The sequence below is a fragment of the Nycticebus coucang genome, chromosome 12, assembly GCF_027406575.1.
Source record: "Nycticebus coucang isolate mNycCou1 chromosome 12, mNycCou1.pri, whole genome shotgun sequence".
NCBI lineage: Eukaryota > Metazoa > Chordata > Mammalia > Primates > Lorisidae > Nycticebus > Nycticebus coucang.
In genome coordinates, this window is record NC_069791.1 from 64,747,695 (window position 1) to 64,763,764 (window position 16,070).

Genomic DNA, 16,070 nt, shown 5'->3' on the forward strand with positions numbered 1-16,070 from the left:
TCTTTTAGTTGTGTCCTGTACCCAAAAGGTATGCCATACATGGAATACAATATAATGTAGAGTTGTTTAAAAAACAATATTACTTAAAATCATTATTATCTTGTTCTATAAATGTTATTTCATAATACATTGTGAGGAATCTACTAGATAAAATTAAATGAAATAAATGATAAGCAGAAAAAATCATTTCAATTCAAGTTACAGGGAGCGGGGAATAAAGGAGGTGGGAGAGCTAAGGAGAACTTTGGGGTTCTCCCACTTAATGGGCACAATTTAGGTGTGTATGCCATACCTTTTGTGTACAGGACACAACTGTAAGAGAGACTACACCTAACACATTCATATGTTGTGACCTGATTGTTTGGACCCTCACATTTACTGGGAATTAAAAAAAAATTAGAATCTTAAAAAGATAATATGCATAAGAACCACTAAACTTAATTTTAGAAATATGCTAAATTTTTGAATCAGTTGAATTTTATTCATGAAATTTCTGCTTTTCATTTAATTTTCTCCAGTAGATTCCTCATAATGTATTGTAAAATAGCATTTGTAGAACAAGTTAATAATGATTTTAAGTAATACAGGTTTTGTTTTGTTTTTTTTTTTTTTTTGAAATGGCAAATAGATTTAATGCAGAGTATCAACTTCAAGTGATTGATAATGGCTGCCTTGAGTGCTGTGTTGAGCAGGATTTTGAGGATGCACCCTGGCTTGAAGAGAAAGACTGCTGGGATTAACAGTGTCTGAAATCTCACTTGTAGGAGAAACCACATGCACCAGAGCTTCCACTGTTGCTGGTACCAGCTCCACTGAGGCCAGCAAAGAGCCCAAATGTGAGAGTGCCAGCACCAGTACGGGCATCACCACTCTCTTGGGCTTTGGCTTTAGCTTCAGCTCCCGCCTGAATCTGGGCTTTGGCCCAGGGTCCAATATCAGCTTCATCCCAGTTGCAAGGTCCGGCAGCATTCTCCGAGCCAAGCCCAATGCCTATTTGAGCTCTAATCTCGGCCTTTACCTTGGCTTCAGCTGCAGCCTTAAAATCTGCTTATATTGCCTCTTGGTACTGAGCTGCCCATTCCTTGGGCTCATTCTTTTGTACCTTGCAGGCAAACTTCAGGACTTCCATCTTGCTGGTCTCATAATATGAGCTCAGGCCACAGAAGAACTCATATTCAGGGGGATTTCTATTAGGGACTCTGGCATAGTAGTGCAGGTACTTCTGCTTCACAAACTCATCAGTAATGAGCTTCTTCACATCCCCAAAAAAGGAGTGATGTATCCCAGGGCGCAGCCCCAACTTGCATAGCACTTCCCAGATGACAGCCTCACTGGACTGATTTCCATTCATGAGCACCATAAGGAGACCTAGCTTGGGTGAGTCTTTAGTTGTTCCCAGTATGCCTGCATTAGTGGGCTCTAAGGTGCTGAGAAGAATGTACAAGTGGTCATTCTTATCAATTTCCTTCAACTGAATCCCAAATATCTTCTTCAAGGAATAGCCTGCTCGTTCAATGATTTCAGGGTATACATCAGTGTATTCTTTGATGATGTCCTTCAGCATGTCTGAGTGCTTGATGGGAATCTTTGTTTGGTCTTTGGCCAATAGATACTTCACCAAATCATTTGCCCTCCCTTGCAAGAGGGCCATATCCCGAGCTGGTGGTGCTTCAGGCTCTTAGGATGCCTGCAGTTTGGCAGCTCTACACTGAGCCTTGCTCCTATGGGCTTTAGGCGACCTCAGGGAGAGCAAGGCTCTCCGTGCTCAAGCAGCCAACTGAGTCCTTGATGCCCTGTGGGCCCTAAAGGCTATGGGACCCCTTGAAGCCCTGGTGATCCATTGAGCCCATTAAGGCCTTTGAGACCCTTTGGCCACCTGTAATTCCAGAACTCTGACTCTGATCACTGCTGCCATCCTCTTCTCCATCCAGATGTTTCACCTTTCGGGCTTTCTTGGCCTTGATCTTGGGCCAAGTATCTGGATTCTCCTGTGCCTGGGGAGCTGTGCTCTCAGGTTTAGGTTCATCTGCTGGAGTCTGAGAGACAATAGCCTCAGTCTGTGGCCTTTGTATTGACTTTCGTATCAGCCACACAGCTGACCTTTTTAGTCTCAGTGGCAGGCTGCAGGTCAGGATTCTGTTTCTTGGTGTCAGCTGTTGGACTCTTGTTTTCAGCTGTTAGAACCTGGGTGTCAGTTAGCTGAGTGGTAGGCGAGGCCTGGGTAGCAGCTGCCTCCTGAGCCTTTGGAGTCTTTGAGACTTCTGTGGCTTTTGAGATCCTTGGGGCTTTTGAGACCTTCACATCCTCTGAGACCTCTGGTGCTTTTGTGGTCTTCAGTATTTCTGAGACCTCCAAATTCTGGGTCACTGTCAATAGGGTCTGCATCATCAACCCATTGTCCCTTTCTGAAGCTTCAGCCTGGAAGCAAGTTAGACTTGCACCATTCTCCGTTGCATCAAACATGTCTCAAGTTGGCCTGTCAAAAGCTGAGCCTCGTCCAGCCGCAATTCTCGAGTGTCCACTCTCTCCAAGCCCCTTGGAACTCTTAGTAATATAGGTTTTAACACAAGGCTACATTGTATTGAATTTAATCCCTAAAAATAATATCAAATAAGTGGCACTGCAGAGAGTTCGTTAATATCCCAGGATATTATTTTAGCTACAAGTGTTTGTGGATATTAAAGTGGACATTCAGGTTTGCTTATGAGTTTATTGCTTTCCCATGTATTCCTTATCTTCAAGATCTCGTGAGACTTTGTAGTTGCCTGGTTTATCTTTGCGGACACCATGTAATGGATAGAACAACAGTGAAGGAAAGGTTGGTAAAGACAAATGAGTTTCATGAAGGGAGATTTAATGAAGTAATATGACATATCAGTGAATTGGTATGTGCAGTGGGCTTTAGGTTCTTAATTTTGTGAAAGGGACAGGTTATAGAACTCTGAAACTGAAATCTTATTATTGAAGTCTCTGAGGATAAAGGTAGAATAAAAGTCTTTTAAAAAGTTCTCTCTACTTAACAGATTTATAATTGAGTATTATGTTTTAATATATTAAATGTGTGATCATTATGAGTTTTGAGATGCACAAAAATCAAGTAACATAAAACCCAAATGAATGGATAAAAGGAAGACTTCCTAGTAACTGATAAGCCAAGCAAGTTGAAAGTTGCATGTGTGAATCAGAAAGGATGCTGTGGACTGTGTTTCTTGGAAGTGAAATAATGGACCCTAACACAGTCTCTCTCCAAAAACACAATCTCTCTCTAAACCTATAGTGACCCATGTGCTATGCATTAACCTACATTAGAGGAGACTATTTTTTTGTGTTTAATTTTTAAAATTTAATTACAAAAATAAAATCTTAATCATAACAATTGAAAGAATTAATGTATTGGGAAGCTAAAATTACCTTTATTCTAGCTGCTTTTGCTTTATCCCCTCTCATCTAATGTAACCTTAATTCCTAACTAAGGTTATCATTATAGAGTATATCTTTCCATACCCTCCCCATGCTGGAACAAGTACAAACACACACATGTACATTTCACATATATTTAACTTCAGTTATAATAAGTGTATGCTTCATTAATGGGACCATTTGCTGTGCATACTAGTCTGTAAGTTGCTCCTTTCATTCTTCCAGGACAGTAAGTATAGATCAAATTCATTTAAAATTAACTGTACTATATTCATAGTATGGATGTACCAATTTATTCAGTTACCCTGTATTGATGGACATTTAGGTGGTTTCCTGTGAGATTTTCCTTTTTGTTGCTGCTACAATGAAGTGATAAATATCTTTGCCTATGTATCTTTATTCTTGCATAAAGAATAAAATAAAATAATAAAAGCATGGCAATGCTTTTATTTTTAACAGGTAGATTTCTGATAATGAGACTGAAATGCCAAAGGATATGCATACTTAATTTTGTTCAGACATTGCTAGCTTTATTTCCCAAATTCTTATTGCAATTCACATTTCTAATAGAATCACGTACAATTGCTTGTTTTCTAAATCTGTATCAGTCTTTTAAATGTATGCTAATTTGATGGGCAGAAATGGTATTTCATTATTACTTTCAGTTGCATTTCCTAAATATCAATGAAGTTGACCATCTTTACATGTTTTTTGACCATTTCAGTTTTTTGTGAATTTCCCCTGTGTACATCATTTGCCCATTTTTCCATAGAGTTGACTTTTACATATCAAATTGTGGGAGTACTGTCTATATTAGGGATATTAACTGCTTGGTTATTTATCTTGGAAGTAATTGTTTCCCCAATCTATACACTATTGAAGTGGTATAGGGTATTTTTTGTTTTAGAATAAATTAAAATAAATGTAATGACATTTTCCCACCATTATTTTTATCATGTAGGTTTCCCATCTTATTTCTACAAATGTTAAATTCTTTTTTCCTGACTGTTACTGTGTTATTTTTTTTATTTTTTATTTTTTTTTTTTATTAAATCATAGCTGTGTACATTAGTATGATCACGGGGCACCATATACTTGGTTCATAGACCGTTTAACACATTTTCATCACACTAGTTAACATAGCCTTCCTGGCATTTTCTTAGTTATTTTGCTAAGACCTTTACATTCCACATTTCCTAAGATTCACATATACCCTTGTAAGATGCACCGCAGGTGTAATCCCATCAATATGTTATTTTTTAATGTGGAAATCTTTAATTCATTGGGAATTTACTTTTATATATGGTGAGATACAGGAGTCAAGCTTTGTCTTTTTTGTTATCTACTTGTTGATTATGCTAATACCACTTAGTAAATAAACTGTCCTTTCTCTCAGAATTTAAATGCCATTACTATTTTAAAAAAATACTAAAATGATTACATGTCTTTCCCAGCTTAACCCATTTTCAGTAAGGTAATGCCTTTTTAAAAGCAGGATTTAGTAAATTGGAAAGGTTATTTCTCTTTGCTCAAATGTCAAATGCTGCTACCTGATGCTTTCCATTGTTGCTGACTAAAATTACAAGCACAGGAAGGATTTTTGCTGTGGACAAATCCACTGATTAGGATGTAACTTAACTGTTTTAAGACCCGGGATGGGCGTAGAGAAATTTAGAATATTTATTCTGTTCTTCTATGAGCACAATAATACGTAAGCACTGTGAAGAAAAGCATTTATGAAATCAAGGAAGGAAAGTTCTCGTTCTTTTCTTTGCAGACACAGTGAAATTAGGGTTCATTGAAGTCTTCTTTCTTTTATGGCGTAAGTTATAAGTATGGCTCTCCAAGTAAAACCGTGTTTTATGTTTTGGGACTAAAAGTATCTAAAAGCTGTTCAGAGAGATCTGAAAGCAGATCTTTACAGTTTCATTTTGAGTTCATCCTTTAAGCGTGCCTTGCGCAGAAAGATCAAATCCATACATATTTTACTTACATTCATTGAAGTAATAAGTGCTCAGGCTTGGTAATATAATATCATGCTTTTCAAAATATTCTTGCTCGGGAATGTTGATTGGATTTATTTGCCATTATATTCTACAAGTGGTGAAAGTTCTGTCAGCCACCAGGGATCTACTCTGCCTAATGACTTTCCATTTTGCTCTGGTTTAAAATGTTCACGTTTTTACCTGTCAACTAACTATAAACATTTAAAAACCAACTCTATATTGTCAAACCACTGTAGTTAAGTGACTTTGAGAAGTTCATAAAGGTGGTATTTGTGTAGTTGCCAGGAAAATAGGCCTCAAATGGGAGTGTTAGGGTAATATACAGCTTACTCTTATGAGTTCTGATTATAATATTGACCATTTTTTGGTATGTAGAAAAAGAATTTGCTGAAAACTCACAGACGTGAATAAACTTGTATTTTAGAACCAAGAACAGAGGACTAAATGTTTTACTGAGTTAAATTGTATAATTTTTCAAGGGTTTCCAAGGTATAATATGGTTAAAATAACAAGTTCTAAACATTTTTGTTATCTGTTCAACATATTTGGGGCCTTTATCATGTCATGTTTTTTCAGGACAGGTAGAATTTCATTTAAACTCTTCAGAATAAATGGTCACTATTTAAGGACTCTAGGATGATGTTAAATCTCCCAAATTCTTAGATGCTGCTAAGCATATGGTTTCTTCCTGCCACTCTCTATACCCAGGTAATTGATACTAGCAACAGACAGGTTATGAATGATGTACCCTTATATTAAAATCGGGGATTTATTAATTTGTTTTTGAATCATAGGGAAATCCTTCCTATAAACATTTCTGTAATGAAGTTATTCTTATAATTGTTATATCAAAAATAAAATTTTTTTTATATGAGTGCTTTAATATTGGCTCGGCACCTGTGGCTCAAACAGCTAAGGCACCAGCCATATACACCAGAGGTGGTGGGTTCGAATCCAGCCCGGGTCTGCCAAACCACAATGACAACTACAACCAAAAAGTAGCTGGGCATCATGGTGGGTGCCTGTAGTCCCAGCTATTTGGTAGGCTGAGGCAAGAGAATCGCTTAAGCCCAGGAGTTTGAGGTTGCTGTGAGCTATGGTGCCACAGAACTCTACCCATGAGACTCGCTGTCTCAAAAAAAAAAAAAAAAAAAAGAATGCATTAATAATAAATCAAAACCTTTACTATTTAAATGTCCCATTGAGATAACTTAATTTTGTTTAGAAAATGAAAATAGTTGCTGATTTGCTGTTATTTTATAAAAAAATTTCTCAGTATTTTGTATACATTGTGACATTGAGAGTTAAAATAAATTTATGTAGTTATTGATTTCGTGTAGACTTTCCCTCCCTTTGTCTGCCGCCATGTTAGAAATTCCCATTGATTACTCTTTTTTAAAGTCTTGTAAGGATTTTTGATAGATCTAATTCCTATTTTTCCTGCTGAGGACATTTCTTTCTTCTCCCTCTTTCTTTTGTATGGGTCATTCTGGTCCCTCCCCCACCACACAGAGCATAGTCCATTTAATGCCCCTAATAAAGTCAGTTACCCTATTCTGCCTTATTCATCCACGAGGACCCTACATTGATTCTTAATGGAATCCTAGTGGCTTTCCTTGTACTTTTTTTTTTTTGCAATTTCTGGCCGGGGCTAGGTTTGAACCCACTACCTCTGCATATGGGGCCAGCGCCCTACTCCTTTGAGCCATAGGAGCCACCCTTCCTTGTACTTTTTACTCAGTTCTATCCTACTGCTTTGAGAAGAGTTGAACCTACCATCACAGTGCCATAAGTCCACATTCTGGCACTCGTGTCTTATGATTATAAGCAGTTGAGACCTTCCTGTTCCCTGACTCCTACCCCACCAACTTGCTGAAGCCCCTGTACCAGAGCCTGAGCACAGCTAGTGCCATTGACATTCAGGAAGTTTCTTACTACTTAAAACAGTGGCTCTAAAACTTGACTGTGCATGAGAAGCACCACTGGCTGTAAAAGATGCAGAGCCCTGGTCCCCCAACCAAAACATTATGAGTTAGTAGTTGTAGGCTGAAAAATTTTATTCCCCTGTATCTTCCCCCTCCTTCCTAAAGATATGTACATCAAATCCCTGGAACCTATCACTGCGAACTTCTTAGTAAAAGGGTCTTTGCAGATGTGATTAAGTTAAAGATCTTGCAATGAAGAGATTCTCTTTGATTATCTGGGTGGGGATTTATGTGCCGTATGGTATCCCTATAAGAGAAAGACACAGAGGGAGGAGAATACAGGAGAGGTGGAGGTAGTATGTCCAAAGACAGAGAATATAGTGACATGACCATAAGTCAAGGAATGCCAGCAGTTGCCAACTGAAAGAGGTAAGGAACTGATTCTCCCTTGGAGCCTCCAGAGGGGCAAAAGCCCTGAAAACACCTTGATTTCAGGCTTTTGGCCTCTAGACATAAAAAAGAATGAATTTCTATTGTCTTAAGCACTGAGTTTAAAGTATTTTTTTATGACATCTGCAAGAAACTGATTTAGTAGCTTTAGGTGGCATCTAGGAATATGCATTTTTTTTTTTGATAAGCACCTAGGTAATTCTGATGCCATTGCTTACCTCACTAGACATTTAAAAATTAAAATTTTTTTTAATTTCAGTATATTAGGGGGTACATATGTTTTGTTTGTGTATTTTGCTTTCATACACCCTGAGTCGAGGTTATAAGTGTATCTTTCATTTAGATAGTGCATTGTACACAGCAGGTGTGAATTTACCCATCCTTTCTTTCACCTTCCTCAGCTTGATTTTCATTGAGATTTACTTCCATATGTGTACTTAAGTGTTTTATTGATTAGTTTTAATTTGGAACTGAGTACATGTGTTTGTTTTCCATTCTTGTGATTTTTCACTTAGAAGAATGGTTTCTAGTTCCATGTACCACATTGTCACAAAAGATACTAGATCACCATTTCTTTTTTGGCTGAGTAGTACTCCATGGCATGCACATACCATATTTTATTAACCTATTCATGTATTGGTGGTCACTTAGATTGTTCTCACATCTTTGTGATTGTGAATTGTGCTTCTATAAACATTCGGTTGCAGGTGTGCTTTTTATAAAATTACTCTTTTTCCTTTGAGTATATACTCATCAGTGAGATTGCTGGATCAAATGATAGGTCTACTTCTAGTACTTTGAGGTATCTCCATACAACTTTTGATAGAGTATGTACTAGTTTGTGGTCCCACCAATAGTGCATATGTATTCCTTTCTCTCCATATCATCCCAGCCCTTGTTTTGGGACAACATGTGCAAATCTAGAAATATAATCCACCAACCACATAAATAGATGGAAAAAACAAGAACCATATGATTGGGATGAGGTAAGATGGCTGAGTGGAGCCAGCTTTCAACAGAAGCTCACATCCAGAGGGAGAGATAATGGTCAGAATGACCCAGTAAAGCTTAAGGTCGGGATTTGAGCTGAGAACGAAGATTGATAAGTGCACATCATCCCTGCGGAGGCAAGCTGTAACTCCAATGAAGAAAATTTCAGGTACAAAACCCATCCCAAAGAGGGTGAGAGTCCATCCCCTCCCCCAAGAGAGTGGCTTGCTGTGTGCTCTCTACAAGTGAACAGTGAGCAGAAGACCTCTTCTTTCATCCCACGGGAGAGAGCCACTAAAGTCTGGGACTTCTTCTACAGAGAGATCCCGCTGTGAGCTGGGGTGTTCTCTTGCCTGGTATAAAAGTTGAACAGATATTTTCCCTGCCTTTCTGCATTCCTAATTCATCTCCCCCCCCCCCCCACCTGGCTTTCTGGAAGCCTAACCCCTACAGAGCCCAGAGTGTCTGGTGGTTCTTTGCTAGGGCTGGGCATTGCATGGTCTGCAGCACAGCTGCACCGAAACTGTGACTTGAGTAGAAGTGGAGAGATGTGGGGGAGTGGGAGGGGGATGTGCCTGGAGCCTCAAAGTGAGTAGCAGCCCATGTGGAGGTGCAGGGACCACGCAGTGGCACCTGTGAGAACACAGCAGCCCTTCCTCAATTCTGTGGATTTCTGGAGGGAACTAGACCTCGCCCTGTAGGGGTACAAGAGGAGGAGTGCAACTAGGTCCATGAGGGAGAGAAATAGGTGCTATGATGGTAACCTCCAGTTCAGAACAAACTAAGGAGGAGTGCTCTCCAGCTTCCAATGATCACTGGAAGGAGTCAGGCTGGAGCTCCTCCTGCCGGCTGGTGGCAGAGTCGGTGGCCCAGCTGAGGAGGCATTGACTCTGGCAGGCACAAATTCCTGGTGAATTTGCTGATTGAAGGAACTGGGCCATAGCCTTGTGGGGTTACCAGTGACTGGGTGTGGCTGAGGTGCAAGGTGGGGAAGGAGGTGTTAACCGCCCTGGACTAACTTTTGCAGAGTGGGCCTTTCTGAATCCATTGAGCACTGGAGCAAGTCACACTTGAGCTGCCAGTGGACCCCTGCTGTCTGGTTGCTGGTGACCTTTAGAACTCTCCCACTTGAACAGTGACTGTGCTGCCTGGGTCAATTGGTTTGGAATGCTTGACCAGGGCTGGCCACCCAGGGACCCTCCAAGGTTGGTTGTGTTGTATAGGGAGGGACTGATTGTCCTCTTTGAGTTATAGCTGGTGGAGGGAGGGGTATCTTAGTTGCTTGTATCTCTCCCCAGCTGAGATTTCAGCCCAAAGCCACCAATTCACTAGGATAGGATAGAGGCTGGCTGAATACAAGACAGAGCCACCTTGCCTCATCACACCAGTCAGGTCCCCAGAATCTCAGGCTGCAGGACTGAAAGGAACTTGTGTAAAGCTGTAAGGGAAGAGCCACAGTTACCAGTCCCAGATCTTTGGTAAAGGGCTGGTTTACTACAACTCCTGGATCCCTCAATCCAATCTCACTTTACCAGCTTTACTAGCCAAACTGTGAAAAATAATTATGAGGCAGAACCAGCAGAAAAACTCAGACAACATGAGTAATTAGAGTAGATCAGCTCTTCCCAAGGAATGACAAAGGAGATATGCCAGAAGATGCCATTCATAAAGAAATGGCTGAAATGTCAGAATAGAATTCAGAATATGGATGGTAATTAAGATTAATAGAATAGAACTGAAGTTGGAATTAGAAATTCAAGGAGTAGTTCAAAAGATGTCTCAAGAAATCAATGAATTCAGAGACAAAATCTCCAAGGATATGGACACAATGAGAAGAAATTGCAGAGCTCAAAGAAATGAAAAACTTATTCAAAGAGTTTCATAATACAGTAGAATCCCTCAATAATAGAGTGGAGCAGGAAGAAGAAAGAATCTCTGAAGTTGAAGACAAAGCTTTTGAACGCTCCTAAGCACTCAAAGAGGCAGAGAAGAGCAAAATGGATCATTCTCTGAGAGAGTTGTGGAACCACTCCAAAAGAGCAAACATTCACCTTATAGGAATTCCTGAAGGGGAAGAGGATGGTTAAAGGCATAGTTGTTCTACTCCAAGATAGAATGGAGGAGAATTTCCCATGCATGGCAAGAGATACAGAAATTCACATAGCAGACAGTTTCGGAACACCAGCACAACTCAATCCTAATAAAGCATATCCTTAGACACATTGTGATTAACTTTGCCAAAGTTAGTATGAAGGATAAAATTCTGCAAGCAAACAGACATAAGAAAAGTATAACCTACAAGGTGAAGAATGTTAGACTGTCCGCAGATCTCTCAGCTGAAACATTTTAAGCCAGAAGAGGATGATCATCAACCTTCAATCTCCTAAAATAAAACAACTTTCAGCCCAGGATCCTTTATCTAGCTAAACTGAGTTTCATTTGTGATGGACAAATCAAATACTTTACCATCTTACACATGTTGAAGAAATTTGCTATAACTAAACCAGCTCTCCAGGATATTTTCAGACCCATCCTACATAATAATCAGCTTAATGGTCTACCACCAAAGTGAACTCACCCAGAAAGCCTGAACAAAACCAAATACCCATAATGGTGAAAGGATTAAAAATATCCACTGGACACTTGGAAAACATGACAACCAAAACACTATCATACTTATCAATACTCTCAATTAATGTGAATGACTTAAATTGTCCTCTAAAAGAGGCACAGGTTGGCTGTCTGGATACAAAAACTCAGGCTTGATGTCTGTTGCATACAAGAATGTCCTCTTACCTTAAAGGATAAAAATAGAATGAGGGTGAAGAGATAGACATCTATAATTCAGGCAAATGGAAGTCAGAAAAAAGCAGCGGTTGCAATTTTATTTGCAGATACAATTGACTTTAAACCAAGAAAGATAAGGATGGTCACTTCTTATTTGTCCAGGGAAACACTCAACATGAAGAGATTTCAATTATTAACTTTTGTGCAGCCTACCAGAATGCTCCACAGTTTATAAAGGAAACCCTAACAGACATGAACAATTAGGTATCTTCTTTCAGTATAATAATTGGAGATTTTAACACCCCTTTGGCAGTATTGGATGGATCTTCCAAGAAAAAACTGAATAAATATTGGACATAACCTTGACCCTACAACAAATGGACTTAACAGACATCTACAGAACATTTCATCCTAATAAAACGGAATACACATTCTTCTCATAAGCCCATGGAATATCTTCCAAAATTGATAACATCTTAGGTCATAAGTCTAAGCTCAGCAAATTTAGAAGAACAGAAATTATTCCTTGTATTTTCTTGGACCATCATGGAATAAACGTTGAACTCAACAACAATAGGAATACTCAAGTCATGGAAACTAACATTATGCTGAATGATAGCTGGGTCAAAGATGAGATTAAGAAGGAAATCACCAAATATTTGGAACAAAATGACAAGACACGAATTATCAAAACCTGTGGAATACTGCAAAGGAAGTCCTAAGAGGGAAATTTATAGTGTTGCAAGCTTTCCTCAAGAGAACGGAAAGAGAGGAAGTCAACAACTTAATGGACCATCTCAAAAAACTGAAAAAGGAATATTCCAACCCCAAAGCCAGCAGAAGAAAAGAAATAACCAAAAATCAGAGCAGAATTAAATGAAATAGAAAACAAAAGAATCATTCAGAAGATCAACAAATCAAAAAGTTCGTTTTTTGAAAAGATTAACAAATTGATAAATGTTTGACTAACCTAACCAGAAACAGAAAAGTAAAATCCCTAATATCATCAATCAGAAATGAAAAAGGAGAAATAATAGACACCTCAGAAATTCAAAAAATTCTTAATGATTGCTACAAAAAACTCTATTCAGAAATTTGAAAATTGGGAGGAAATAGTATAATACCTGGAAGCACTCCACCTTTCTAGACTCAGTCAGAAACAATTGGAAATTTCGAATAGATCTGTATCAAGCACTGATATAACATCAACTATATGAAATTCGCCCAAAAAGAAAAGTCTGTGACCAGATGGCTTCACATCAGAATTGTACTAAACCTTTAAAGAGGAACTAGTACCTATATTACAAAACGTTTTCCAAAACAGAAAAAGAAGGAACACTTTCCAACACATTCTATGAAGCAAATATCACCCTGATCCCCAAACCAGGAAAAGACCCAACACAGAAAGAAAATTATAGACCAATATCTTTAATGAATATAGATGCAGAAATATTCAATAAGATCCTAGCAAACAGAATCCAGCAACACAGCAAACAAATTATACACCATGACCAAGTTGGTTTTCTCCCAGGGTCTCAAGGTTTGTTCAACATACATAAATCTATAAATATAATGTATCACATAAACAAAATAAAAAAGTTCATATGATTCTATCAATTGATGCAGAAAACACTTTTTATGGTATCTAGCACCCTTTCATGATCAGAACACTTAAGAAAATAGGCTTAGATTGGTCATTTCTTAAACTGATAGAGGCCATCCACAGCAAATCCACAGTCTATATCGAATTGAATGGAATAAAATTGAAAACATTTCCACTCAGATCTGGAACTAGACAAAGATTTCCATTGTCTCCAGTGCTATTCAACATAGTAGTGAAAGTCTTAGCTATCACAATCAGAAAAGAGAAGGCAATCAAGGGTATCCAAATGGGGTCAGAGGATATCAAACTTTAACTCTTTGCAGGTGACATGATCTGGAAAACCCCAGAGACTTAACTATAAAACTCTTAGAAGTGATCAAGGAATACAGGAGCGTCTCGGGATACAAAAATCAATACTTACAAATCAGTAGCTTTTATATGTACCAATAATAGTTAAGCTGAAAAAGTAGTCAAGGACTCTATTCCTGTTACAGTATTGCTAAAGAAGATGAAATCCCTTGGAATTTACATAACAAAGGATGTGAAAGATCTCTATAAAGAGAACTTTGAAACTCTGAGAAAAGAAATAGCTGAAGATTTTAACGAATGGAAAAATATACCATGCTCATGGCTGGGAAGAATCAACATTGTTAAAATGTCTATACTACCCAAAGCAATATACAAATTTAATGCAATCCCTATTAAAGCACCACTGCCATACTTCAAAGATCTGGAAAAAAATAGTGCTCTGTTTTATATGAAATCAGAAAAAACCTCGAATAGCCAAGACATTACTCAGAAATAAAGACAAATCTGGAGGAATCATGCTACTAGACTTCAGGCTATACCATGAATCTATAGTGATGAAAATAGCATGGTACTGGCACAAAAATAGGCAGCTGTATGGAACAGAATAGAGAACCAAGAGATGAACCCAGCCACTTATTGTCATTTGAGTGTTGATATGCCTATCAGAAACATAAATTGGGGGAAAGATTCCCTATTTAACAAATGGTGCTAGGTGAATTAGCTGGCGACATGTAGAAGACTGAAACTGGACTCTCACATTTTACCATTAACAAAAATTGATTCTCACTGGATAAAAGATTTAAACTTAAGACATGAAATTATAAAAATAATAGAAGAGAGTACAGGATAAACACTTGAAGATATTGGCCTGGGAGAATATTTTATGAGGAGGACACCCTGGGCATTTAAGGCAACACCAAAAATATATTACTGGAAACTGATTAGACTAAAAAGCTGCTTCATAGCCAAGAGCACAGTAATGAAAGCCAACAACTTTCAGAATGGGAGAAGATCTTTGCAGTTTATGCTTTCGACAAAGTTTTGGTAACTAGAATTCACAGAGAACTCAAAGTAATCAATAAGAAAGAACAAATAACTCCATTTCTATGTGGGCAAGAAACTTGAACAGAAACTTTTCTGAAGAAGACAGGCGCAAGGCCTACAAACATGAAAAAATGCTCATCTTTAATCATCAGAGAAATGCAAATCAAAAACACTTTGAGATATCATCTACCTCAAGTAAGAGGTAGACTCCCATATGTGAGAGTAACTCACATAACAAAATTCTAGAACCATAGATGTTCCTCTACCAGGTATATGTCCAAAAGACCAAAAAATCATTTTACAACGAAGATATTTGCACCAGAATGTTTATTGGAGCCCAATTCTTTTTTTTTTTTTTTTTTTTTTTTTTTGGAGTTTTTGGCTGGGCCTGGGTTTGAACCTACCACCTCTGGTATATGGGGCTGGTGTCCTACTCCTTTGAGCCACAGGCACCGACCCCTCCAGTCCAATTCTTAATTGTCAAGTCATGGAAACAGCCCAAGTGTCCATTAACCCATGAGTGGATTAATAAATTGTGGTATATGTATATCATAGAATATTATGCTGCCATAAAAAAGATGGAGACTTTACCTCTTTTATGTTTACATAGATGGAGCTGGAAAATATTCTTCTTAGTAAAGTATCTCAAGATTGGAAGATAAAGTATCCAATGTACTCTATTATTTTGAAACCAATATATAATCACCTCATACTTTCATACGAATGATAAAGCATAACTATAGCACAGAATGAAGGAGGGAAGAGAAGGGTGAGGGGATGAGGAGGGGAGGGAGTGGGGCAGGCCAGGTGGAGGGAGGGTAATCGGGTACATGTCAAATCTATTAAGAGTAGAGTATAAATGCCTTAACACGACAAGTAAGAGAGGTGAAGTCAACGTTAACCAGTTTGATGTAAGCATTCCAAATTGTATATAAAATTAGCACATTATACCCCATAAATTCATTAATGATACAGTCATGATTTAATAAAAAGAAAAAAAAATAGGGAAAACAATCAAAACAACTAAGAGATGTTGTATAACTCAAACAACTAAGAGTTTTTGTATAAATGTTGTACCATAAAAATAAGTAAGTAAGGTGATGGTTATGTTAGTTTGATTTAAGCATTCCACATTGTATATCAAATTATCACATTGTTCCCCATAAATATGTACAGTTAAGACTGAATAAAACTTAAGTTATAAGAAAAAAAAGAACCATATGATTTGACCAGGTGCAGTGGCTCATGCCTATAATCCCAGTACTCTGGGAGGCTGAGGCAGGTAGATTCCCTGAGCTCAGGAGTTTGAGACCAGCCTAAGTAAAAGTAAGATCCCATCTCAAAAAATAGCTGAACATTGTGGTGGGTGCCTATAGTTCCAGTTACTTGTGAGGCTGAGAGGCCAGAGGATTGCTTAAGCCCAAGAGTTTGAGGTTGCTGTGAGCTATGATGCTATGGCACTCTACCAAGGGTGATCAAGTGAGATTCTGTATCAAAAAAAAAAAAAAATCTTTTGAATAGATACAGAAAAAACAT

General features: G+C 38.1%; 1 protein-coding gene and 1 pseudogene across 2 annotated transcripts in view; one reads left to right on the plus strand and one right to left on the minus strand.

Moving 5' to 3' along the window:
* Positions 1-16,070, plus strand: part of SDK1 (sidekick cell adhesion molecule 1) — a 1,108,031-nt gene that overhangs the window by 207,326 nt on the left and 884,635 nt on the right. The window lies entirely within an intron of this gene.
* LOC128562122 (melanoma-associated antigen D2-like) lies at positions 617-2,505 on the minus strand (annotated as a pseudogene). The gene has a single exon (XR_008373368.1). The product of XR_008373368.1 is annotated as a melanoma-associated antigen D2-like (transcript).